Here is a 26264-nt window from a genome sequence, read left to right as displayed (position 1 = left end):
AAGGTCGGACCTCGGACAATAAGCAAGGAAGGCCCATCAAAAGGAACGAAGCCCAAAACCTAAAGGCCGAAAAGGCCTAGGAAAGGCGGTTCCACAAAGATAAAGATAAAACTCCCAAAAGATAAGATAAGATAAGAATATCTTATCCAGGGGAGATCACCGCCAACTACTATAAATACACTGGAGCACCCAGGTATGGCATTCATTCCAAATCTACACATATCTGCTTGGACCCATGCTAACTTAAGCATCGGAGTGTCATTGCAGGTACAACCACCAACCATTCTGCATACCAAAGCTCGGGTCACTGAACCCCCCACCTCGGGCCTCTCCAGACGACCGAGCTACACGTTTCAGGCCAACCCTCGGAACATTGGCGCCGTTGCCGGGGAACCTGGAAGTCATCTCTACCATGGCGGACGACCCTCTCAACAATGACCACGCTGCATCTGAACAAGAGGACGAAATTGACACCGGAGAACGACCGGACAGCCCTCTATCACCACGCACTCCAGGAGGAAACAAACAGAATCGCCCAAAAACATCACTCCCAAACAAAGATCCACCAAATTCCGAAAAAGAGAAGAGCTCGGAAATTCTAGAAGCAGTCCGAGCACAACAAGACCGACTAAAACAACTCGAAGAGGACATAAAGAAACAGAAAGAAACTGAACAAGATCTGAAAAGAGAGACTCGAAAGCGCAGAAAATTAGAAGAAAAACTGCGGAAAATAGAGGCCAACCTGAAAGACCGGACGGAACGCGGCACCACCACCGAAGGCAGCCATGATCCCTTCACGCAAGAGATCATGAAGGAGAAGGTACCGCGAAACTTCAAACCACCCGATATGGACCTCTACGACGGCACCACCGATCCCAGTCATCACCTCAGCAACTTCAGAAGCAGAATGTACCTAGTTGACGCCTCCGACGCGACTCGGTGCAAAGCCTTCCCCACCACTCTCACCAAGTCAGCCATGAAGTGGTTCGACAACCTGCCACCAAGATCAATCACCAGCTTCGAAGACCTAACCAAAAAATTCCTAACAAGATTCTCTATTCAAAAGGACAAGGCAAAACATGCCCCCAGTCTACTCGGGATCAAACAAGGCAACCAAGAAACTCTCCGAGAATACATGGAGCGATTCAACAAAGCCTGCCTGGACATACAACACTTGCCCACTGAAGCAGCCATCATGGGACTAGCAAACGGCCTAAAAGAGGGACCGTTTAGCCAATCCCTATCCAAACGATACCCGACCTCCCTATACGAGGTGCAGGAGCGGGCAGAAAAATATATCAACATGGAGGAAACCTCCCAGCTAAGAGACTCTTCTAGGAAGGAATCAACCTACCCACTCCGAGATCGGGATCGGGAACAGAAGAAGAAAGAAGAACCCAACTCGGACAAGCCACGGAAGTACCACAACTACACCCCCTCCGAGTCTCGCTGGTAGACGTCTACAGAGAAGTATGCCACACCGAAAAGATCCCACCGCCCCGACCGCTAAAACACAAGAAAGCGGGGAGAGATCGGTCCGAATACTGTGAATATCACAAGCTCTACGGTCATTCTACTAACGACTGCTACGACCTAAAAATGTTATAGAAAAGCTAGCCAGAGAAGGAAAACTCGACAGATACATAGCAGAGAAAGGAGAAGAGACCAGGAAGAGAAGGCGGGGAGACAACGAAGATCGGGCCGAACAAACCCCACGAACCCCTGAAAGACATGTTCACATGATAAATGGAGGTTTTGCGGGCAGAGGAACATCCAAATCCTCGCGAAAAAGACACCTCAAAGAAATCTATCACGTCCGAGAAGACAGTCCCCTGCCCGAATTACCCACTATCTCATTTACCCGAGAAGATGCTCAAGGGATAACTCCCGGACACGACGATCCAATGGTAATCACCATTATCCTAGCAAACGCCAACTTACATCGAACCCTGATTAACCAGGGAAGCTCAGCAGATATCCTGTTCAAAACGGCCTTCGACAAGCTCGGACTTGAAGAAAAAGAACTAAAGGCCTATCCCACCGACCTATTTGGACTAGGGGATACTCCGATCCATCCCTTAGGATACATCTCGCTACACACTACCTTTGGAAGAGGCGAGCAATCTAAAACATTAAGCATCAACTACATTATAGTCGACGTCACTTCAGCATACAATGCCCTCATTGGGCGACCAACCCTAAACAGACTGGCAGCTATAGTCTCGACCCCACACCTCTGTATGAAGTTCCCTACCGCAAAAGGAATTGCTACCCTAAAAGGCGACCAAAAACTAGCGCGGCGATGCTACAACGAAAGCCTGAGCCTAAAAGGGAAGGAGGTCAACACGATAGAACTCGGTCGAGTTCAATCCCGAGAAGATCTTCGGCCACAACCAGAGGGAGAGACCGAAAAAGTCCAGATTGGGAACACACCCGAAAAAATAACAAACATAGGAGCAAACCTCGAAACGGGCCTAAAAGAGGAACTCATAACCCTCCTAAGGGAGAATTCCGACCTCTTCGCCTGGAAAGCCTCCGACATGCCAGGCATAAGCCCCGACCTGATGTGCCATAGGCTATCAGTTTACCCGGGATCCCGACCTGTCCAACAAAGATGCCGGAAGCTCGGACCCGAGCGCATGCAAGCAATAGAAGAACAAGTACAAGCACTGCTAGATGCAGGGTTCATTAGGGAAGTAAAATACCCCCTATGGCTCGCAAACGTGGTCCTGGTAAAAAAGCCCAACGGAAAATGGAGGATGTGCGTCGATTACACGGATCTCAACAAAGCCTACCCCAAAGACCCATATCCACTACCAAACATCGACGCCTTAGTAGACGCAGCCTCAGGCTATAGATATCTCTCCTTCATGGACGCATACTCGGGATACAATCAAATTCCGATGTACGGACCCGACCAAGAAAAGACCTCGTTCATAACCCCAAGGGCAAACTACTGCTACGTAGTAATGCCCTTCGGGCTGAAGAACGCAGGGGCAACCTACCAGAGGCTAATGAACAAAGTGTTCTCAGAGCACATCGGACTACAGTTGGAGGTGTACGTCGACGATATGCTGGTAAAGACCCAAGAAGACAGAAACTTGCTGACCGACCTCACCAGTATCTTCGGCACCCTCAGAAAACACAACATGAGACTTAACCCGACAAAGTGCACCTTCGCCGCAGAAGCCGGAAAGTTCTTAGGCTTTATGCTGACTCAAAGGGGCATCGAAGCAAACCCGGACAAATGCCAAGCGATACTCAATATGAAGAGCCCGACGTGTGTCAAAGAAGTACAACAACTGAATGGAAGGCTAGCCGCCCTATCAAGATTCTTGGCAGGATCAGCAATAAAGTCACTACCTCTCTACTCACTCCTAAAGAAAGGGAAACCCTTCTCATGGACCTCGGAGTGCGAAAAAGCCTTTCAAGAATTCAAGGAATTCCTCGGGCAGCCACCAATCCTAACTCGACCTTTAAAAGGAGAAGAACTCGTACTATACCTCTCGGTTGGAAATCGAGCAGTCGCTTCAGCGTTAATACGAGAAAACGACCGAGGACAACACCCCATATACTTTGTAAGCAAGGCACTACAAGGGGACGAATTAAACTATCAGAAGATAGAAAAATTCGCCTACGCCCTAGTGTTCACAGCTCGGAGGCTCCGTCCCTACTTTCAAGCCCACACCATCAAAGTCCGGACGAACCAACCCATGAGACACATCCTCCAAAAAACAGACCTGGCAGGACGAATACTACAATGGGCGGTGGAACTGTCCGAGTTCGACCTCCACTATGAAACCCGGACTGCCATAAAATCTCAGTATCTAGCCGACTTCATCGCAGAATACACTGAAACCCCTGGAACCCCACTCTCGTGGAACCTGTATGTCGACGGGTCCTCAAACAAAACTGGAAGCGGAGCCAGGGTTATACTCGAAAGCGATCAAGGAACGCGAATAGAACTATCCCTAAAATTCGAGTTCCAGGCTTCGAACAACCAAGCCGAATACGAGGCCCTACTAGTAGGTCTAAAGCTAGCCGAAGAGGTCGGAGCCCAGAAAATCACGATCTTCAGCGACTCCCAGGTCGTCACATCACAAGTAAATGGAAGCTACCAGGCCAAAGACCCAACTATGAAGAAATACCTGGACCAAACACAGGCACAATTATGCCACTTTTCAGAGATACAGATTCAGCACATACCTCGGGAACAAAACGCCCGGGCAGACGCCCTCTCAAAGCTTGCCAGCACCAAGCCCGGAGGCAACAACAGAAGTCTCCTCCAGGAAACCTTACAATCTCCCTCCGTGCTAAGAGAGGAAGAAACGCTAAATATATCCAACCAAAAGCAAGGATGGATGACCCCCATACTCAGCTACCTGAAGTCGGGAACTCTCCCCGTCGAAAGAAAGGAAGCTAAAAGACTCACGAAAGACGCCCAGAATTATACACTAATTCACGACGTATTATACAGAAGAGGATTCTCAAACCCCCTCCTTAGGTGCGTCCCGACCTCAGAAACAAAGAGCGTCCTCGATGAAGTCCACGGAGGCATGTGTGGGAACCACCTCGGAGCTCGGGCATTATCCAAGAAAGTAGTCCGAGCCGGGTTCTACTGGCCGACCTTGCAAAGAGACGCAACGGAGTTTGTGAAAATATGCCCCCCTGCCAAAAACACGCCAATTTTCACAAGGCACCACCCGAAGACCTTATCAGCATCACCGCACCATGGCCCTTCGTAAAATGGGGACTTGACCTACTCGGCCCGTTCCCCCAAGGACCGGGGCAAGTCAAATACCTCATAGTAGGGGTCGACTACTTCACAAAGTGGATCGAAGCTGAACCCTTAGCCACCACCACGGCTCAGAAAAGCCGCAAATTCCTATACAAAAACATCGTCACAAGGTTCGGAGTCCCCTACTCCATCACAACAGACAATGGAACACAGTTCACGGACACAAGTTTTCAGAACTTGGTGGCCGAACTAAAAATCAAACAGCAATTCACCTCAGTCGAGCACCCACAAGCCAATGGACAAGCAGAGGCTGCAAATAAAGTCATCTTGGCCGGGTTAAAACGAAGACTCCAAGAGGCCAAAGGGGCATGGGCCGAGGAGCTCCCCCAGGTGCTATGGGCATATCGGACAACTCCACACTCCACAACGGGAGAATCGCCATTCCGACTAGCTTATGGGATGGAGGCAATGATTCCTATCGAAATAGATGAAGGGTCACCTAGAACCATCTTCTACAACGAAAAAGGTAACCCGCAGGCACAAAGGGAAGAACTCGACCTCCCCACCCGAGGTCAAAGAAAAAGCCCGGATCCGAGAAAGAAGCCTTAAAACGGCGAAAACAAAGATTTCGAAAACGCTTACTAAAAAGTTGCTATACAAAAACAACTAAAAAGTACAAGCGAAAAAACGAAATCAAAAGGAAAAAACAAAGTTTCAAAGAAAAAGCGCTAGCTAAAAAGTTGTTATCCAAAAACAACTAAAAAGCATAAAGCGGAGCTAAAAGTCAAAACGCGAACAAACACCGCATAATAAGCTAAAAAAGTTACTACAAGTAGCTAATAGCAAAAAGGTGTTCAAAGCATCTAAAAAAGAGCCCACAGGCCGGGCAAAAAACCAAAGATAAAAGGATTACAGGGAACCAAGATCCTTCCCGGACTCCACATCGGCAGAAGGCTGCGGAGGAAACATAGAAATCGGGACAGCATTGACGGCACCATCATCTCGGTTTAAAACCTCCACATTAGATCCCTCCCCAACCGAAGGTAAAGTCGGATCCGCAACCGGAACTTTAGGGTCAGACACCGGAACCTCATCCTCGTTGGGAGCAGGAACAATCTTTCCCTCCACAACAACATTATCTGTACTAAATAAACTCAGATCCAGGTCAGGAGCAAGAACCCGGACCTGAGCTTTCAAATTCTCAAACATAGCATCCATACCCTTAGCCACGTGTCCTTCTAACTCGTAAAAATCATCTTGAGCGGATTGCAACCTCTCCTTTGTCTCCACAAGCTCGGCATATGTCCGAGTATAGCTCTCCTTCGCCGCCTTCGCCATCTCCTCAGATGCATTCGCTGCCGCCACAGCCGCGGGAGCTTTAGCTTTCTCCTTCTCCAAAGACGCCTCCAACTCAGAAATCCTAGCAGCCTTCAGTTCACTAATCCTCTCGAACTCAGACTGAGCCTTCGCAAGTCGGGAACTGGTCGCACCAATGGGGAATTTCTTGAACTCTCGGGCAATAGCGGCGTGAAGACTAGCCATCCGGACACAGCTCCGCGCCATATACTGAAAATGGTGCTCCATAGACACATCATCAGTAGAAATAAAGGTCTGAGGGAGAATATGCTGTTCAACCCAACCAAGAGCATCAAAATCCTTATCATTAAAACCGGCAAGCTCTTGAGAGGTCTTCTGCTTCTTGGGAGGAGGACCCGAGGACGAAGGAGGAGAAGAGGTAGCAGGTCCAGAGGTCGGAGGATCTTGATTTATAGGTCAGAACTGGGGAGTCGGAATAGTCTTCGACCGAGTAGTGACACCCACAGTAGTCTTCTTCGGAGAAGATCGGGCAGAAGCCTCCCCAGCCTCGATATTTCGAGCAGCCACAGACTTCTTCGTCCGATGAAGGTACTTCATGGAATCCGCCTGAGAGGACATCTCTGCAGAAATAAAAGAAAAGGATTACCACAACAGAAATTCCACCAAAACAAGCAAAACCAAAATACTAAAAAAGGTGAAATCTCGGAGAGGTCGGGAACTACCTAACTCGGAACGGAGAAGGCTTGGATCTCCCAACATTTTCTTCGTGTCCAAGTGAGGTGCCCGACCCCATAAACTGCTTACCACACCCACAAAAGCCTGCTCCACCTCATCTAGACTCTCAAGGGTATACTTAGTAGACACTACATTCTCCTGCCAACAAAGAGGAAAAGAAGGCTCCCCACTCTCATCTAAAAAGAAAGGTCGGACATCTCCAATAGCCCGGACCTTGAAATAGAAGTTCTTAAAATCATGAAAGGACTCATCATACAGGGTGCAAAACTTCCTTCCCTGGTTAGCCCTAAAAGAAACCCAAGATACCTTCCCTCCACCCGACCCTGGCTTTGTCAACACAAACAAGTAGGAAAAAAGGGAAATAGAGGGAGCAACGCCCAAGAACTGACACAAAAGTTGAAACAGCTTTAAAAACGCCCAAGAATTTGGATGGAGCTGCGTAGGAGCAAGATTACAAGACCACAACACCTCAGACTCCAGATCGGTAAAAGGAAGTCGGACACTCAGCTTAGAGAAAAAACAATCATAAGCATAAAAGAAGAGCTTCTCGGAACTATCTAGGGGCGGGAAGCACACTCTCTCCTCGGAATCTGGGGCTACTAGTTCATAATCCCTCTCAGACTCTCTATTTTCACATATGCTACAATGCCTACGGAACCTAGCTAAATACTCAGAATCTACCACAGAAGGGGCTCTTAGAGGAAAAGGGTCTACCCAATCAAGACCACATGGAATTTTAGTCGACATCGCTTGAAGAACCTTGCGAGACATAAAAATTCTTACCTACAAAGAAGAATACAACAGCAAGCAAAAATCACATAAAGAAGACAGCGAAAACCCATTCAGCAAAGCAAAGAACAAAAACACCAGAAAACAAAAAAAGAGCCCCCCCATACAAAAACAACAGCAATGGCGGCGCCTCTTTTTGGGGCAACCCAGGCATAAAGAAAAAGAAACAAACAAGAGCCACACAAAGAACAGAAGCATATAATCACAAGAAAAGAGAAACATGGGAACAAACCTGGAAGAAGAAACGAAGACAAAGAGCTCCGAAAGCAAGGAGAACGAAACGACGGCACAGAGGAAACCCCGGAGAGACACACAGAAAGATTCGGGAAAGCAGAGCAAAGAGAAAGAAGAAGCAGTGCTCGCAAAAAGCATAAGAAAGACAAAACGCAGAAAAGAGGAAAGGGAGCAAATAAATAAAGCCTTCACAGAGCCCGAACGGAAATCGAGGAAAAACGGTAAAATACAATAAATGCAGAAACGGCCATTTTTGAATTTTGAAAAGAACTACTATGCCCGAGCACGACCTCCCAAAAAAAGGACGAACTCGGGCAGGGGCACTGTTCATACCCTGACCGAGGTCCTCCAACCCGACAAATTCATAAAGAGGTCCGACCTTGTCCTAAAGCTCACACCTAAAGGTCGGACCTCGGACAATAAGCAAGGAAGGCCCATCAAAAGGAACGAAGCCCAAAACCTAAAGGCCGAAAAGGCCTAGGAAAGGCGGTTCCACAAAGATAAAGATAAAACTCCCAAAAGATAAGATAAGATAAGAATATCTTATCCAGGGGAGATCACCGCCAACTACTATAAATACACTGGAGCACCCAGGTATGGCATTCATTCCAAATCTACACATATCTGCTTGGACCCATGCTAACTTAAGCATCGGAGTGTCATTGCAGGTACAACCACCAACCATTCTGCATACCAAAGCTCGGGTCACTGAACCCCCCACCTCGGGCCTCTCCAGACGACCGAGCTACACGTTTCAGGCCAACCCTCGGAACAGTAACACTTCCACAGCATCTATTTTGGACAATGAAAAAAATACAAGAAACAGCAATCACAGGTCCAAAATTCAACACCAAAATAGCACAATAAACAAGTTCATCCAGGGCAACTTTCAGAGGAAAGACAAATTCATTCCGAACAGCAGCAGTAAACAAAACAAAACCTACATCCATTAACCAGTCCAAATTCTCTAACCACCTAATTCAACTAAACTAAATTAGTTGAACTAAACAAGCTAAACAGAATGAGCTAAACCAGATTAATCAAACAGAAATAAAATCAAATGAGATGAAAGGGGAACCTGGAAAGCAGAGAATTGGAGCAGGGGAAGGGAAGGGAAAACAGTAAAACAGGGTCTCGTAGTGGCTCTTAACAGAATCTTGGACAAGTGCCCCGAGAGTGCCATGCTGAAAAAGAATAAAGGTAACTAATTAGTTCAAATAAACGACATCATATCAAGTATTGATAAGTAAGACGATTGTATGATTATCTTAAAATTCATTCACGAAGTCATAGTCCACCAATAGAAATGACATCATATAAAGTCAGTAACTTAAAACCTCTTTAGGGGAAAGCTAATAATAAATAAGGCCATTAGAGGTGAAAATACTGTTTAGGCAAAAGGCAAAAAACAGTGAGAATTAATGGAATACCAAAACCAGCAAGAAAACACACTTTTTATGTGACTTCAGCATCTTTCATCAGAAGCGAGTTTTTATGCAAAGTGGAGAGAAGAATCCAAAACAAAATACAATTGACGCTAATAAGTAACGTTAAATAGTCCTTAAAACGGGACAGAAAGTTTGAACCATGTTAGATAACATTTATATTTAATAGAAATGAGTGACGTTAGTCCCTTTAAATGAGCACGGGAGTTTCAACCATATCATCTCACAAACGCACACACACACTGGCACATATAATCACTTAACAAGCATCAAGCGGAGAATTAAAAAGAAATTAAAAAATGCTAAGATGCTGGTCTTAACAATGCAACTGTTTTAGGCTCCCAGGCCACCATTGTATTATTCAAGACACATAAACAAAGTGATGATGAAATAATGCTCATTCATCATCGTCCATACAAATTAAGTAATACTCTTAACGTAAAAAACACCGATCCACCAAATAAAATTAAAATAAAAAAAAACTAGTTTAAAATTAAAATTAAAAACATCAATTTAATGTACTTAAATAATGAGATTAATGTTTGGTTCTAGTCAACTTCTATAATTCGATTTATCAGCATAAAACATGGTTTTGACTTCAATCATTCACAACTGCACAAGGAAGAAGATAGATTTCACTCTTTCTGACACCAACACGAGTAAATTACAGAAGCCTTGTGTCTCACGTGGCTGAGACATTTCATTCATCATCATCAGCATTCATCATAGTAGGAAAAAGTCCATGGAATCCATTATTACCCGCGAATAGCATATATTAACAGTCAACATAAGATATCAAAAATCATAGGAGAATATAGTGAATAGAGTGCACCTTTGTGGCTTTCTCATTCCAGAAAAAAACCACGTACGTCCACAGCATCGCAAGCAACGCGTCTTCAGCATTATCATTTAACCAGGGACATGAAAATGAAAATGAAAAGGAACATGCAATCAGAGAGAACGAATCAGGGGAAAATGAAAATGAAAAGGGAAAGCCCTAAACGTAAAAACAATGGAAAAATCGAGAAAATAAAAAGAGGAAAATCGATCATACCTATGGAATTCGAGGGCTTGGAGGAGAAGAAGAGGGAGGAGCTTGCCGTCGCCCATGTTTGCTGGAGCTTGAAGGTGAGCAGAGAGATCCTCACTGATTCGAAGAAGAACAAGAAAGAGAAGAAGGGTATGAAGATTACCAAGATGAAGAAGAAGTGGTTTCCATCAGTGACGAAGGCGAAGGCGAAAGGCGACAGGCGAAGGGCGACGGGCGAAGGGCGACGGGCGAAGGGCTAAGGGCGAAGGGAGGAGCTCGGACGGCGAAGGGCGAAGGGCGAAGGGCGAAGGGAGGAGTTCGGACGGCGAAGGGCGATGGACGAAGGGAGAAGGGTGAAGGGCGAAGGGAGGAGCTCTTTGATACAGGCGAGTAGTTTCGAAGGTGAAAGAGACATTAGGGTTAGTGGTTTCGAAGGGGAAAGAGACATTAGGGTTGGGGACCGGGTTGGGGGCCGGATTTGGGCCGGGTTTGGGAGCTGGGTTTGGGTCAATCGGTTTGGCCCCTCTCGCCACGCTTTTAAAACGTTATTGTTGCTCTCTACGGCCACGCTTTTGAAGCGTGGCAAAAAAGAAACTTTTGGCCACGCTTTTAAAGCGTGGAGAAAGTGTACCAGCATATAGCCACGTTTTGAAAGCGTGGCCGTAATGAAACCCTGTGGCCACGCTTTTAAAACGTCCTTGTTTCTATCTATGGCCACGCTTTTGAAGCGTGGCAGAAAAAAAACGTAGCCTTTTCTCTAATCAAATGCCACCCTTACAAAAGCGTGGCCGTTGATCCTTTTCGCCACGCTTTTGAAGCGTGGCAAAAAAAAAGTGGCCAAATCTCTAATCTATCGCCACCCTCATAAAAAGTGTGGCCATAGACCACTTTTGGCCACGCTTTTGAAGCGTGGCAAGAAAAAAGCGTGGCCATAGGCCTTTTTTCTTGTAGTGTACATTTCGCGGGATTGAGTCGCATGCCGTGTCGTCTTATGGTGTTGAATACTTGTGCCAGGTCGAATAATAATATCTCTTCGCTTTGCGTCTTCACTAGCATATCGTATACGTAGACCTCCATGATTTTTCCGATGTGATCCGAAAAAACTTTGTTCATTAATCTTTTGTAAGTGGCTCCCACGTTTTTGAGACCGAAGGGCATAACAATGTAGCAGTAATTTGCCTTTGGGGTTAAAAAAGAGGTTTTTTCTTGGTCGGGTGGGTACATTGGGATTTGGTTATATCCCGAGTATGTGTCCATAAAGGAGAGGTATTTGTATCCGGAGGAGGCATCTACCAGTGCGTCGATGTTTGGGAGCGGATAAGGATCTTTCGGGCAAGCTTTGTTGAGATCGGTATAGTCGGTGCACATTCTCCACTTCCCATTTGACTTTTTTACCAAAACGACATTAGCAAGCCATAGCGGGTATTTGACTTCTCTTATGAAGCCTGCCTCCAGTAGAGCTCGTACCTGGTCTTCCACCGCTTGAGAGCGTTCTGGTCCTAGCTTTCTGTGCCTTTGTTGTACCGGCCGAGATCCTGGGTAGACTGCTAGCTTGTGGCACATTAGTTTGGGATCTATACCTGGCATGTCTGCGGCTTTCCACGCAAAGAGGTCGGCGTTATCGCGTAGGAACTGTATGAGTGATTCTTTTATGTCCCCTTTCAGGAGTGTGCCGATGTTGGTTGTTTGGTCCGGGGTGTTTCCGATTTGGATTTTCTCTATTTCTCCTTCAAGTTGTGGACGGAGCTCGTCCCGCCTCCGAACTCCACCGAACTCGATTGTGTGGAATTCTTCTCCTCTGCCTCTGAGGTTTAGACTTTCGTTGTATCAGTGGCACGCCATCTTCTGATCTGCCTTTATCGTGGCTATTCTTCCTACAGTTGGTAACTTCATGCATAGATGTGGAGTCGAGACTATTACACCAAGCTGATTTAATGTTGCCCGACCTATTAGGGCATTGTAGGCTGAGCTTACGTCGACGACGATGTAATCTATTTTGAGTGTTCTTGACTGACTTCCTTTTCCAAAAGTTGTGTGGAGCGAGATGTATCCCATCGGTTGAACTGGGGTATCTCCTAGCCCGAACAGGCTATCTGGATATGCTCTGAGTTCTTTTTCTTCCAAGCCGAGTTTGTTGAAAGCGGTTTTGAATAAGATATCGGCAGAGCTCCCCTGGTCTATCAACGTGCGGTGAAGATTTATGTTTGCCAGTATAATAGTGATTACCATGGGATTGTCATGCCCTGATGTGACGCCGGATGCGTTTTCCTTGGTAAAAGTGATCGCCGGGATTTCGGGTGCGTCCTCATTTTCTGCGACGTGATATACGTCTTTGAGATGTCTTTTGCGGGATGATTTGGAGATTCCTCCCCCGGCGAATCCGCCGTGTATCATGTAGACATGTCTTTCTGGCGTCTGGGTTGGTCCGACATCTTCTGCTCTTCTTCTTTTCCTTTGTTCATCATCATGGGTGGCCAGGTATTGATCTAGCTTTCCTTCTCGTACGAGCTTTTTTATGATATTTTTTAAGTCAAAACACTCATTGGTGGAGTGCCCGCGGATCCGATGGTATTCAAAATATTCAGCCCGGTTTCCTCCTCCTTTTTTGCCTTTGAGTGGTCGAGCTGGTGGTATTTTTTCTATGTTGCAAACCTCTCTGTAAACATCCACAAGAGACACCCGAAGAGGGGGTGTAATTGTGGTATTTTTTGATTTTCTCTCCATGGCGATCTTCCTTCTTTCTGGAATCCTTGTCTTTATCCCGAGAGGTGAACCCGACCTTTGAGGTCTCTCCTAATCGGGAGTTTTCTTCCATGTTGATGTACTTTTTTGCTCGTTCCTGCACCTCGTTCAGAGACGTGGGGTACTTTTTTGATATAGATTGACTAAAAGGCCCTTCTCGCAGGCTATTAATGAGGCCCATGATAGCAGCCTCTGTTGGCAGGTTTTGTATATCCAGGCATGTCTTGTTGAATCTCTCCATGTAGTTGTGCAAGGTTTCCCTTTCTCCTTGTCTGATTCCTAGTAAGCTCGGCGCATGTTTAGCTTTGTCCTTTTGGATGGAGAATCTGGCCAGGAATTTCTTGGCCATGTCGTCGAAACTCGAGATGGATCTAGGAGAGAGGTTGTCGAACCATCTAATTGCTGTTTTTGTTAAAGTAGTTGGAAAGGCTTTGCAACGAACTGCATCTGAGGCGTCGGTGAGATACATTCTGCTACTGAAGTTGCTGAGATTATGGCTGGGATTCGTAGTGCCATCGTACAAGGTCATGTCTGGGAGTTTAAAGTCTTTTGGGATTCTTGTCTTCATGATCTCCTTGGTGAATGGATCTTGCTCCTTGTGGGTGCTATCTTCGGGAGTGGATCGGCTGGCTTTAGTCTTGACATCGGCTTCAAGTTTTAGGAGTTTGTTATCCAATTCCCGGCGTCACCTTATTTTTCTTTGTAGATCCTTCTCGGCCTCTCGTTGACGTAGAACGTCTTCCTCAAGTTGTTTTAACCGATCTTGAAATGCATCCAGGGCTCCCTCGTTTGGGGAGTTCTTATTGTTGATTTGGGGAGTATCTTTCGGTGTGGAGTCCGCGTTTTTATGCGACGTTCTTTCTTCTAGATCTGAGGTGTGATCGTTGTCATGATCGTCTGCCATGGTAATGAGATGACTTCCGGGTCCCCGGCAACGGCACCAATGTTCTGGGGGTTTATCTGAAACTGTAGGTCGATCTCGGATGAGATCTTCTGTGCTGGTCGAGGCTGTTATGTCCGACTTGGTGATGGTGCTGATCCTTCGTCCCCGAAGGGTGGGGGGTACCTACAAGGGACTCCGATGCTTAAGTTAGCAAGGGTCTTAAGCATGTATTGAGTAGAATCAGAGTATGAGTAATACCTGGGTGCTCTAGCGTATTTATAATAGTGTAGAGTGACCTTTTTAGATAAGATAAGTTAGTTATCTTATCTTTATCTTTTATCTTTTGAGTGAGGTCATCTTATCTTCAAGGGAACCGCCTTTATCTCTACGGGATGGGCTACCCTTGGATTTGGGACGTGTTCTTCTGTTTGGGCCTTTTATTGGGCTTTCCTGTGACTTGGCCAAGCTCTTTGAGAAGAGGTCGGGTCATCCTGACCTGAAGAGGTCGGTTGCTTTGTCTGTAGAACATCTCGGGTCGGAGAGCTCGACCCAGGGTATGAACAGATGTTCCAAAAGATAATCCAAAGATGTGAGTACAATAGTAAAAAGTCATATTTATAAGCATGGTTTCATGTTTCCTTTTCCAAGGTTCCCATGAAACCAATTTTGCATTCAATCTCTTTTCCAAGTTAATTGAACACTAAGCATGAAAATTGAAATTCCTTCTAGAAAATCAAAGAGAAGAAGAAATTCACTATCATTAATCCATCGAGTACAATAGAGCTCCCTCTCTCAATGAGAGGGAATTTAGCTACTCAAAGCTCAGAGAGAAAGTACAAAAGATGGAAGAGATGAAGTGTAAAAAGTAAAAAGTGAAATCCCAAAACTAAACTCTGTGACTTGCTAACTCCCCTTTTTCAATACTTCCAAGGGTATTTATACTACTCCTAGATCTATAAAATAAAAGAAAATTACAAAAGTGAAAAGAAAATTACAATTTGGAGGGAAAAGAAACTCAACAAACGTGATCTTTTAGCTGGCGTGTGACTGGCGCTTCTCTAGCGTGTCACGCTCCTTCTGTTTCTAATTTGGCGTGCCACGCCTCTCCATTCAAGTGGCACACCGTCCTCTATTTTACCCCTGGCGTTCCACGCCTTCGAGCCTAAGTAGCACGCCCAGGATATTTTAAATGGCCAAGTAACCTGGCGTGCCACGCCTTCGAGCCAAAGTGGCATGCCCAAGGTCATCTTCCGTATCTCTATGCTTCTGGAAATTTGTACCAGCGTGGCACGCCCAGGGTCTGGCGTGCCACGCCCTTCTTAAAGCTTCACCCTTTTGCTGGCGTGCCACGCCTCGTCATCCAAGTGGCACGCCTGAGTCCATTGGCTCCCCTTCTTCCTCTCTGGAAAATACTATCAGCGTGCCATACCATCAGACTAGCAAGTTACACCCTTCATTTGCTTCATCTTCTTGCTGGCGTGCCACACCTCATCTCCCAAGTAGCACGCCTGAGTTCACTGGCCCTTTAATTTCTCCTCTGGAAAACACTACCAGTGTGCCACGCCATGAGACTGGCGTGTCACGCTCTTCATTTGCCATGGTCCCAGAGGTTGGCATGCCACGCCTGGATGTTCAAGTGGCACGCCAAAGTGAGATGATTGAGCTGGCGTGCCACGACTTCGATACCAAGTGGCATGCCCAGCTCTATTTGGCCTCCTTAGGTGCTGGTGTGCCACGCCTCATCACTCAAGTGGCACGCCTTAGTGGGACTTCTTGAGCTGGCGTGCCACGCCATCGATACCAAGTGGCACGCCCATCTTTTGCATTGTCTCCTTGATCACTGGCGTGCCACGCCTTATTACTCAAGTGGCACGCCCATTCAATTGTGGGTCTCATAAGCTTGGCGTGCCACACCTTGGTTCTCAAGTGGCACGCCCAAGTGAACTCTGGGGCTGGCGTGCCACGCCTTCGACACAAGGTGGCACGCTATAGTGATGGTTCTTTTAGTAACGAATTGGCGTGCCACGCCCTGCTTCTGGCGTGCCACGCTCCTTTGATGGTCTTCATTTTTGCTCTTTGGAATGTTGTACTAGCGTGCCACGCCCAGCTTCTGGCGTGCCACACCAATACATTTTTGTGGCGTTTGTTCCAAGTGGCACGCCTGCTTCACACGCCCTACTTGTTTTGTTGTTTTCTTTCCCATTTTTGATGTCTTCTCCACCTGAAATCCAGCACAAACTTATTTCAAAGCAATGTACTATGATATTCATCAATTAAGGCATGAATTGCAATGATCAAATGAGATTATGCCTCTTTTATGGTCTTTTTTATGCAAGAAAAAGGGTAGATGCTGTAAGTCATCACAAGGAGAGACCTCAAAACCCGGATTCTCTTACTCCTCCCGGGATAAAGATAAAGAGTCCAAGAAAAAAGAAGATCAACACGGAGAGAAGTCTAAAAAATATCACAATTACACGCTTCTTCGGGTGTTTCTCGTGGAGGTTCACCGAGAAGTATGCCACACCGAGAAGATTCCACCACCTCGTCCAATCAAAAGAATAAAAGGAGGAAGAAATCGGACAGAATACTGTGAATACCACCGAATCTATAGACATCCTACCAATGTGTGGTTCGACTTGAAGAATGTCATAGAAAAATTGGTAAGAGAAGGGAGACTAGATCGGTACCTAGCCAACAAGACGAATGAACACAGAAAAAGAAGAAGGGACGAAGAGGTGGGATGAGCAGACCAACCACATCACACCCCGGAGAGGCACGTTCACATGATAAATGGAGGATTCACAGGAGGAGTAATCTCCAAATCATCTTGCAAAAGGCACCTTAAAGAAATATATCATGTCGAAGGAGGAGAAGGACCACCCGACCTCCCTACTATTACTTTCACCTAAGAATACGCGGAAGGCATCATCCCGGAACATGACGATCCCATGGTCATTACTATCATATTGGCCAATGCTAATCTCCACCGCACATTGGTGGACCAAGGAAGGTTGGCGGATATCTTATTTAAATCCACCTTCGATAAACTCGGCCTACAAGAAAAAGAGCTCAGAGCATATCTGAACAGCTTGTTTGGACTAGGAGACACTCTAATCCAACCACTTGGATATATCTCGCTACACACAATCTTTGGAAAGGGAACCCGATCAAGGACACTCAACATAGATTACATCGTAGTCGATGTAAGCTCGGCCTATAATGCCCTGATTGGTCGGACAACATTGAATCAGCTCGCCGCAGTAGTTTTGACTCCACATCTATGCATGAAGTTCCCAACTCCAGAGGGGATCGCTATGGTAAAAGGAGACCAAAAAATAGTGTGATGCTGTTACAACGAAAGTCTTAACCTCAGGGGCAAAGGAGAAGAAGTCCACACCAACGAGCCCAGTGGAGTTCGAGGTCGGGAAGAACTTTGTCCTCAACCTGAGGGCAAGATTGAAGAAGTTCAGATCGGAGACACCCTGGACTAAACAACAAATATTGGGGCAACCTTAAATGGAGATGTAAAGGAGCCTCTGATTTAGTTCTTAAGGGATAATGTTGACCTCTTCGCATAGAAAGCCGCAGACACACCGAGCATAGACCCCAAGCTAATGTGCCATAAACTGGAAGTATACCCAGGATCTTGGCCAGTACAGCAGAAGCGTAGGAAGCTCGGACCGAAAAGATCTCAAGCTATGGAAGAACAAGTACAAGCTCTACTAGAGGCAGGATTCATAAGAGAAGTCAGATACCCATTATGGCTGGCCAACGTTGTCTTAGTGAAAAAGTCAAATGGAAAACGGCGGATGTGCACTGATTACACTGACCTCAATAAAGCCTGCCCAAAAGATCCCTATCCACTCCCAAGCGTAGACACTCTAGTGGACGCCTCCTCTGGATACAAGTACCTCTCTTTCATGGATGCTTATTCGGGATATAATCAAATCCCAATGTATCTACCTGATCAAGAAAAGGCCACATTCCTAACCCTAAAAGCAAACTACTGTTATGTGGTCATGCCTTTGGGACTCAAAAACGTAGGAGCTGCCTACCAAAGATTAATGAACAAAATCTTCGCAGACCATATCGGGAAACTCATGGAGGTATATGTAGACGACATGTTGGTAAAAACACCAAGTGAGGAGTCATTACTGTCCGACCTCGCCCAAGTGTTCAATACCATAAGAAAGCATGGCATGCGACTTAACCCTGCAAAGTGCACATTTGCAGTAGAAGCTGGTAAATTCCTGGGTTTCATGTTAACACAACGAGAAATTGAGGCGAATCCGAATAAATGCCAGGCTATACTCAACATGAAAAGTCTGACTTGCGTCAAAGAAGTACAACAGCTCAACGGAAGACTGGCAGCCTTATGCAGGTTTCTAGCCAGATCGGGCATAAGATCTCTCCCCTTTTACGCCACACTAAGGAGAGGAAAGAGGTTTAAGTGGACACTGGAGTGCGAACAAGCCTTCCGGGATTTCAAAAGGTTCTTGGGACAACCACCCATTCTTACCCAGCCACGGAAAGGAGAAGCACTCATATTATACCTTACAGTGGGATGTCGGACAATAGCCTCGGCACTAGTCTGAGAAGATGGGAATGGGCAACGGCCCATCTACTTCATCAGCAAAGCCCTGCAAGGGACCAAACTAAACTCTCAAAAGATAGAAAAGTTCGCCTACACTCTCATACTAATATCTCGACGACTTCACTCGTATTTTGAAGCTCACACCATCAAGGTCCGGACCAACCAGCCCATAAAAGGCATTCTACAGAAGATAGACTTAGCCGAAAGAATTCTACAGTGGGAAATCAAGCTATCCGAGTTCGATCTTCAATATGAAGCTCGAACGGCAACCAAGTCTCAGTATTTGGCCGATTTCATTGCTGAGTACACTGGCACCCCGGGAAGTCTTACAAAATGGAATCTCTACGTACATGGCTCTTCAAACAAAACCGGGAGTGGTGCAGGTGTGATAATAGAAAGTGATAAGGGAACTCAAATCGAACTCTCCTTAAAATTCGAATTCCCTGCTTCAAACAATCAGGCTGAATACAAGGCATTACTAGCCAGTTTGAGGCTGGTTAAGGAGGTTGGGGTTCAAAATCTTATCATCTTTAGCGATTCACAAGTAGTCACTTCACAAATAGTGGGGAGCTACCAAGCTAAGGATCCTACCATAAAAAAGTACATGGACAAAACCAAGGAACAGCTCGGACAACTCGAGGAATATGAGATCCGCCATATACCTCAGGAATAGAATGCCCGAGCTGACGCACTCTCAAAATTAGCCAGCACCAAACCAGGGGCAATAATAGAAGCCTCATCCAGGAAATACTGCAAAGCCCATCAATTTTGGAGGAAGAAAAGGTCCTAGCCATATCAAGCCAGGATCAAGGATGGATGACCTCCATAATCAACTACCTCAAATCAGAGATACTCCCTACAGACAAGAAGGAGGCGAAGAGGCTAAAACGAGAGGCAAAATACAGGAGAGAGATTTCAACATTCCTGTTAAAATGTGTGTCGACCTCCAACACAAAGGAGGTTTTGGAAGAAGTACACAGTGGCATGTGTGGCAATCACCTCGGAGCATGAGCTCTCTCCAAAAAAGTACTCTGAGCCGGGTTCTTTTGGCCGACCTTGCAAAAAGAAGCAACCGAGTTCGTTAAGACATGCCCACCATGCCAAAAACATGCCAACTTCCACATCGCCCGACTAGAGGAACTCATCAGCATAACATCACCTTGGCAATTTGCAAGATGGGGACTCAACCTCCTAGGACCCTTTTCCCAAGGATAAGGACAAGTCAAGTTCCTTATTGTAGGGGTAGATTACTTTACAAAATGGATTGAGGCAGAGCCCCTAGCTAATGCCACTGCTCAAAGAAGTCGGAAATTTTTATACAGAAACATTGTTACAAGGTTTGGGGTTCCCCATGCCATTACCACAGACAATGGCACGCAATTCACAGATGCGGGTTTTAGGAAGTTGGTAGCTAACTTGAAAATAAAGCACCAATTTACATCCGTAGAACACCCCCAGGCTAATGGACAAGCAGAAGCTGCCAACAAAGTCATACTAGCCGGGTTAAAGCAGAGACTACAGGACGTAAAGGGAGCTTGGGCTGAGGAGCTCCCACAAGTCCTATGGGCATATCGGACAACTCAACACTCCACAACGAAGGAATCACCCTTTCGATTGGCTTATGGAATGAAGGCAATGATTCCAGTAAAAATCGGAGAAGGATCTCCCAGAATGATCCATTACAACGAAGAGGTCAACTCCTAAAACCAAAGAGAAGAGCTCGACCTACTTCTAAAAATTCGAGAGAGAGCTCAGATCAGGGAGGATGCGTTAAAACGTCGAATGAACTCAAAATACAATCAGAAAGTAGTTCGGCGAAGTTTTGCCAACAACAATCTCATTCTAATCCGGAATGACATCGGAACAGGTCGACCAGGAGAAGGAAAGCTAGTAGCTAACTGGAAAGGACCCTACCGAGTTACAGAGGTACTAGGAAAGGGCTACTACAGGGTGTCTGAACTCGAGGGGCGAGAGCTACCAAGGTCATGGCACACCTGCAACCTAAGAAGGTATTATAGTTAGGGGGTAATAAAAGATCTTAGGACAAGGTGCAATTTTTTTCCTGAAAAGGTTTTTTAACGAGGCACCAAGCCAAGATCTGCAAAATTACCTGACTTAGAAGGGTAAACACCCACATGTATATATTTTTGCCTATATGTCTATTTTTTCTATTTGAATAAAACTTCCCAGATTCTCTACAAAGCATCTCTACCAAGACGTATTAAACCTGAACACAAAAATTCATTGCTCGATTACGATGCTACAAGTCGGCATGGTGAAAACAAATTCACCACCCGACCACGATGAAAATCGAATTCATGATCCAAATTTCGACAAAGGTCGGCAAGGTGAAAACCAAATTCACCGCCCGACTTCGACAAGAGCGGCTGATGCCAAGGCATCTTAGGCTAGTTTCACTAGCATTTTTCTGTTAGTTTTAGTTGTCTTATGCATTTTCTTGAGCTTAAAGTAACCAAGAACGGTTAAACGAACAACAAAGCAATGAACCATCCAAACAGTATGATTTTGATGCAAATTCCATGAGTTTTTAGTTATATTACTTGAATGCTATGAATGGATGATTTCTCATGAAATTTTGCAAGACTTTGATGCAATTGTTTGGATGATTTCAGGGAAGAAGAGGCTAGGCAAGGAAGCAACAAAATCAATAAAAGAAGCTTGAATATCAAATGTGGAGTTTAAGCTCCAGTTTAAGCCTAAACTGGAGCTTAAACGCCAGAATCATGAGAAAGGAGGAAATGCTGTAACTGGCGTTTAACCTCCAGTTTAACCTTAAACTGGAAGTTAAACGCCAGAATGAGAAAGGCACTAAGAAGCATTTCCACGTTTAACCTCCAGTTTAACCTTAAACTGGAGGTTAAACGCCAGAATGAGAATTGAACTAAAGGAGCATTTCCACGTTTAACCTCCAGTTTAACCTTAAACTGGAGGTTAAACGTGTTCGACACTTTTTCTCACCAAGGAGCAATTCCACGTTTAACCTCCAGTTTAACCTTAAACTGGAGGTTAAACGCCAGAAGCAAGAGAGGCACCAGGAGCATTTCCACGTTTAATCTCCGGTTTAACCTTAAACTGGAGGTTAAACGTGTTCGACTATTTCTCTCCTCCAGGGTTGCTTTCTCATTTTCCACGTTTAACCTCCAGTTTAACCTTAAACTGGAGGTTAAACGTGTTCGACCCAATTGCTCCTCCAGGGTTGTTTTCTTCATTTCCACGTTTAAGCTTCAGTTTAACCTTAAACTGAAGCTTAAACGTGTTCGACATTTTACACTCCTGGGTTGCTTTCTTCCAATTCCACGTTTAAGTTTCAGTTTAACCTTAAACTGAAACTTAAACTTCAACTTAAACGCCACCTTTTGAAAGGATTTCTGGGCCAAATATATTGAAGTTTAAGTTAGCATTTGAGCACAAAAATTAACTTAAACGTATTATGGTATGAAACCCAATTGAATATCATGGTTTATGGGATTGGGCCGGAAGAATTGATGAGTCTGGAACTTCAATTTGTTGAGTCTTGTGTCATTACTTGTTTATCACTAAATTTGCTCAATGAATGTTACAGAATTGGATCACAGCCTCATCAGGATTATGGATCATAAACCCAAAGCAAAAGGAAATCAAGAAAAAGCCTCAAAGCCCAAGAAACTCAACAGAAGCTCAATTTAGAAAGTGTATAAATAGGATAGAATTGAAGTTAGTTGGAAAAAACCTTTTTTTTTGGACATTTTGGAACTTTTGATCATTTTGCTATTTTTCATACTTTGTAATTGAATTCAGAGCTATGACTCACTAAACCCCTTTCATTGGGTTAGGGAGCTCTATTGTAATTCAATGAATCAATAATAGTTTTATCTTCTTCTTCAATCTTTTCTCTTGAATTTTGTTAGAAAGCTTCTCGATCTAATTCCATTGGGTAGTTGTCTTGGGAAAGAAACTACCCATAATTGGAATCCTTCGGAACCTTGGGAAAGGAATGATGGATTCATGCTAGAGAAGCTTTCTCACAGTGAATTGGATTGGGGTTTGGATGGATATTGTGACATGTAATCCTACCAAATTGTGGTTCATGAAACTGTGTGGTATAATCAGTGATCGAGCATCATCTCTTCTTATGAACATTTAAACCAAGGGATTGGGAATTTGTTTGTTTTTAGAGAGAATTGGTGAGCCAAGGAATTGGGATCCAATCATATAAGATTGCCAAGCAAGATTCAATGAATGCATTGGTTGAGGAAGAGATGAAAATGTTTTGATTCGGAGATTTCAATATCTCCTAACACCCAATGAACTCCCCATTTCTGATCTACACTTTCTATTTACCCTCTGCAATTTCAATTCATGCAATCACCCCCAATTCCCTTTAAATTTCAGCAATTTACTTTCTCGCACTTTAACTTCTCGCTCTTTAATTCATGCAATTTAAGATTCCGCAATTCTCATCTAAATCTTGATCCGCTCAACTAGAACACACTTCTAATCCGAATTGCTCATTCAACCAATCCTTGTGGGATTCGACCTCACTCTATTGTGAGTTTTTACTTGACGATAACCGGTGCACTTGCCGGAAGGAATTTTGCCGATCGTGCAATTTCCTAAATCGTAGCATATCAAGTTTATGCACATCTAGTTTATGGCGCCGTTGCCGGGGATTGGTTTTCGATTGACAATTCTCCAATTGGAAGTTAACTAGATTGAGCAATTTTTCTTTTCTTTGTTAATAGTTTTTGTTTCAGTTTATTACTGCTAATTTCTGCAAATTTTAATTTGTTTTCTTTGCTTATTCACTTGTTAGCATACTGACCCACTAACTATTTGAATTAATTCCTCAACTGTTCTAACCATACTCTCCCATTAACCAAGAGTATTCCACTTGTTTGTTGCTTGTGGTGTGTTCTTGTATGACAGGTAGGAGAGGAGAGATATCAACTCCTCCATATACCGAACCAGAGAGGACCCTTCATAGACTTAGAAGGGAAGCAAGAGGGAAGAGAGTACTGGGAGAAGAAGAATCTGAAGGAGAATCTGAGGACAATTTTGAGGAAGCTCTAGATCTCAACATGGATAGAGAAGTTCACAACCATGAGAGGGCTGATGGAAACAATGCCATTCCTGAGAGGAGGGTTCTTGGTTCATACATAAACCCAACCTCTAGGAATTGTGGTAGCAGCATTCAGAAACCACCCATTCAGGCCAACAATTTTGAACTCAAACCACAGCTAATATCACTGGTGGAGAATCATTGTTCATTTGGTGGAAGTGCTAATGAAGATCCAAACCAACATCTCACAAAATTCCTGAGAATTTGCGACACTGTGAAGTCCAATGGAGTCCAGGAAGATGCCTATAAACTGCTCTTGTTCCCATTTTCACTTAGGGACAAGGCAGCTAAGTGGCTGGAATCATTCCCAAGGGGGAGCCTAACAACCTGGGATGAGGCGGAAAGCAAGTTTCTAGCACGTTTCTACCCCCCACAAAAGGTCAATAGGCTTCGATCTGAGGTTCAGACTTTTAAACAACAAGATGGTGAAACTCTCTACGAGGCATGGGAGAGGTTCAAGGATTTGACAAGGAGATGCCCACCAGACATGTTCCATGACTGGGTGCAATTGCATATTTTCTATGATGGACTCTCTTATGAATCAAGGAAGGCTGTAGACCATTCATCAGGAGGTTCATTGAACAGGAAGAAGACTGTGGAAGAAGCCATTGAAGTGATTGAGACAGTGGCTGAGAATGAGTACTACTATGCTTCAGAAAGGCACAACACTAAGGGAGTCATGGAGCTGAACCATGTTGATACAATTCTAGCCCAAAACAAGGTGTTTGCCAAGCAACTAGCAGAGCTCACCAGGAAATTAGACACAAATCAAGTGGCTGCAATACACACACAAGATCAAGAGGAAGTAAGCATTGAAGGAGGTGATTGGGAAGAGGCCAACTATGTGGGAAACCAACAAAAGCAATCATATGATCCACACTCCAACACTTACAACCCAGGATGGAAAAACCACCCAAACTTTAGGTGGGGAAACCAGCAAACCCAACCACAAAACCACAAACCTTACAACTCCAACCAAAGATCATACCAAGCCACACAAAACACTTACTCCCAACCACCATATCATGGCCAAAATAATCAACCTGCCCAACCTAATCCGAACCAACAATTTCAAGATCAATTAAACAGGATAGAAGGAATACTAGCAAACATGGGTCAGGACATAAATGAGTTGAAAAGCTTTAGGGAAGATGTGAGATCGACCTTAAGGAGCCATGGTGAAAAACTCAAGTGGATGGAGTCTCGAGTAGGAGAGCTATCTCAACAGGCCCCCAAGTCAACTGCAGTGTTCCCTAGTGACACTGAAAAGAATCCTAAGGGGGAACAAAAGGGAGTGAGATGGGAAGAATGCAATGCCATCACCATATTGAAGGAAATCTCAGAAGAAGAAGGAATCAGACCCTCAGAAAAGGAGCCAGAAATCTTGAAAGAAGGTGTGGAAGAAGCTAAGCAGGAAAGTGAAACTAAGCAAGCCAAGGAAATGCAAAAGGAAGGCATGCTGGGAACATACCAACCAAAAGCACCATTTCCTCAGAGGTTAGGAGGAGGTGAAAAAGGAAAAACATATTCAAGGTTCTTAGAGACATTTAAGTCTCTCCACATCAATATTCCCTTTCTTGAGATCCTCCAGCAGATGCCTACACATATCAAGTATTTGAAGGAATTGCTGAGCAAGAAAAGAGTTTTGAAGGGAGGACAAACTGTAATAATGAACAAAGAATGCAGTGCACTCATCAAGAAGGATATGGTCTCTAAGAAAACAGACCCAGGAAGTTTTCATATCCCCTGCATCATAGGGAAACTAAAATTGACAGAGGATTCTGTGATCTAGGAGCTAGCATAAATGTGATGCCTCTGACTCTTATGAAGAGGCTACAACTGAATGAGGTGAGATCCACTGATGTAATCATACAACTGGCTGACAAAACTCAGAAGCAAGCTGAAGGGGTAGTTGAGAATGTGCTGGTGAAAGTGGGAAATTATTTCTTCCCCACAGACTTTGTCATTTTGGACATGGAGGAAAGCTACCTACACCCTATCATTCTGGGAAGGCCATTTCTAGCCACTGCTAGAGCGCTCATAGATGTAGAACAAGGAGAGCTAATTTTGAGAATACATGATGAACAGCTCATTTTTCATGTTTTCAAACCTGCATCTGAGCCTGAACCAGAACCTGAAAAGCTTAAGGATGATAGTAGCCATCTGTGTTTGGAGGAAAGCAACCCAGCAGCTGAAACTCTGAAACAGTCCTTGGAAGGCAAACAAGAATTGCAAGAGTTAAAGCCACAAGAATCAATAGAAACAGCTCAGAAGGATCCTCCTGGCATAAGGGTCAATGAAGAAATCCTCAAGAGAGAGGGAAGAATTGTAAAGAAATTGCCAAGAGGGTGGAGAAACAAGAAAATTCCCACTGAAGGTTTCTCTCCGGGAGATAAAGTGATATCAAGTCATTATCTGCCAATCCCACCTGGCCTCAAAACCATTCCTTCCCAGCTCCCTCAAGTGTTCACAATCAGGAAAGTTCTTTCTATGGAACATTTGGAAATCATGAAGGAATCAAATGGGGACGTTTTCATAGTGAGAGGAGAGGACATCAAGCACTACAATCCACCCTAACAAGGAACAACCGTCAAGCTAATGACGTTAAAGAAGCGCTTGTTGGGAGGCAACCCAACCT

At 44.8% G+C, this 26264-nt stretch overlaps 1 non-coding gene across 1 annotated transcript; it reads right to left on the bottom strand.

Moving 5' to 3' along the window:
• Nucleotides 1-24011: 24011 nt before the first annotated feature.
• Nucleotides 24012-24115, bottom strand: LOC130953940 (small nucleolar RNA R71). The gene has a single exon (XR_009076098.1). It is a non-coding gene; the product is annotated as a small nucleolar RNA R71 (small nucleolar RNA).
• Between the last annotated feature and the right edge of the window lie 2149 nt (nt 24116-26264).

This window comes from Arachis stenosperma, chromosome 9, assembly GCF_014773155.1.
Source record: "Arachis stenosperma cultivar V10309 chromosome 9, arast.V10309.gnm1.PFL2, whole genome shotgun sequence".
NCBI lineage: Eukaryota > Viridiplantae > Streptophyta > Magnoliopsida > Fabales > Fabaceae > Arachis > Arachis stenosperma.
Note: the sequence above shows the minus strand (reverse complement) of the source record. Positions and strands in the feature narration are given on the sequence as shown.